The following is a 2,429-nucleotide window of genomic DNA, read 5'->3' as shown; positions in this document are numbered from 1 at the left end:
AAAGATTCTCTTTCAAAGAGGTATTTAGTATCTTTTGGAAATCTATGTTTATATTTATAAAATTGTGTTACATACAAAACCTATTTTTTTTTCTTTAAGTTGCTTAAATTCTGTACATTGTTATGATGGAAATGAATGTGGCCATTTAGAAGCATACATCAGTTCTAAAATGGAAAGCATTCATATAAAATGTATGTATTTTACACACACTCTTTACTATGATTACCATTTTGTTAATTTTTAAAAGCAAAATATTATTGTAAATATTATTAACAGTAAATTAGGTGTTGACAATCTCTGGAATAGATTTCCAGGTGATTTTTATTTTCTTCCTTATACTTGTTATAGTTTTATAATTTTCCGAAATTTATTATAGAAAAAAATAAGTTCTAGTATTATGTATGTGTGTCTGTGACTGCATGTGTGTGTTGTCCCATCCCATGCAGGCCTTCCATGGTGTGGCGTCCACGTCCGTATCTCATCCTTTAGTAGACTGAGGCTGAGATCCGTCAGTCACTGGATCAAGGTCCTCAGCTTCTATGCAGCAGAAGAGCAGAATTTCTGCTCAGATTTCTAAAACCCAAAGAGCACATGCTTAATAGGCTATGTTAGATGTGTCGGTATTTATGTTTTTAAATTGCCCTTCTAAATTAACTGACCTTTTAGTGGTGAGTAGGACTCAAATGACTTTACCTATAGAAGAACTATTTCTTCATTTATCCAACAAATATTTATTGAGTGCCTAATGCGTTTGGCCAAAACAAAGACCTACAAGTATGGATTTTACATTCTACTAGGAAGTCACAGAAACAAATAAATGTGTACTACCCTAGAGGCGAGGAGACAGAGTCAGAGAGAGAGAGAAACAAAGCCAGAAAAAGAACTTCCAAGTCAATATAGGCTCTGCCTTCTCTGACAAGATGACATTGGGATGAAGTAGAACAACATTGAGGAAGCAGGTCCCACTGACATATGTGGGTGCAGTACTCCATACAGGAAAATTAGGTGCAAAACATTGGAGGCAGGACCCACAGGAAAGGCAAGGTGCTCATGGTAGCCCAACAGGAGACACTGAAGGTGAGGCCAATCATGACCTCAGAGAGGCTGGGTGGGGAGGGGTGCAGATGGAATCTCACGTTCTGCGATAAGGACCTTGAAAGAATGATATGGGAGCCCATCACAGGCTTTTAGCATAGAAACTCTGTTTTGTTTTTAAAAGATCACATTAGATGCTCTGAGAGTGGAGTCTCCAGTGTGGGAGCAGAGGGAGCAAGTAAGGTTACTCTAGCTCCCCAGGTAGGTGACAATGGAGGCAGTGCTCACAGTCGCAGCCTGTGATGCGGCTGGCTGAATGTGCTGTTCCTGCCTTCGTTTTCTCCTGACTTGGATATTTCCTTTCAACTTGACTCTGATCCCAGGGGATATAAAATACAAGGATCTGTCCTGGGGGGTGAGAAATTCTCAGAACAGAATTCTGATGGGAGTGGGTGATGCAGGAGGTGGGTGTCTGTTCACCATTAGGAATCCCACAAAAAAGCAGGGGCAGTTCTGCTTCAGGGAGACACGGGCTGAGTTATAGAAATCTCTTTAGGCTTACCAGTGAGCAACTCCACAAGTATGCCTGCTACGCATCCTCGTTTTATAAAGACTAGCTTTAATATATAAGTATATATATGACATATGTATATTATATATATATCATAATTACACATATAATATTACATATATGATGTATGGAATATTTTATATGTAATTATGATATATTACACATGTAATTATATATATATATATATATATATATATATATATATATATATATATATATTTGAGGGATATTTTAAGAAGAACTCTGATTCATTATCTATAGCATGTCTCTGGTTAATAACTGAAGAGTTGTCCATCAAGGACATACACTTTCTTCTCCCCTCCAAGGAGAACAATTTAAGGAGTGGCAGTGGATGACTTTGCATTTGAAAAATATTTAAGTTGATTCACCATGCCTCAGTTTCAATGACAATTGTGTGTTATTTTGTGCTATTTCAAAGCCATACAGGTGTCATTTCTTAAAATGAACAGGAACATCATTAACTACTCATCAGTGACTAAGAAAACCTTTCTTGGTCTTTCTTCCTTTCTCTTCATAAAGGTTGACATTCATTTCATTAGAGCCCAAACTTGGTTAAGCCTCCTGGGTTAACCAAGTTTATATAAGAAATAAATATACAATGAAAGCACTGGGTTATATCAAAGTGAGATGAGCACCATCATTATTCTCCTATTTCCTGGAAGGTATAGGGCCAGATCCAGCATCTGAGGTGGCCAGCAGTACTTCAGCAGAAGAGTTAAGAAAAGGCGTGGATTGAGGAGCATGTGATGTCACTTACAAGCCTGTTGGCCCCAGTGTGGCTAGGGACTCTCACGTCTGTACA

The sequence above is a fragment of the Marmota flaviventris genome, chromosome 2 (assembly GCF_047511675.1).
Source record: "Marmota flaviventris isolate mMarFla1 chromosome 2, mMarFla1.hap1, whole genome shotgun sequence".
Lineage (NCBI taxonomy): Eukaryota > Metazoa > Chordata > Mammalia > Rodentia > Sciuridae > Marmota > Marmota flaviventris.
The sequence above is the reverse complement of the archived record's forward strand: the minus strand, read 5'-3'. Positions refer to the sequence as shown.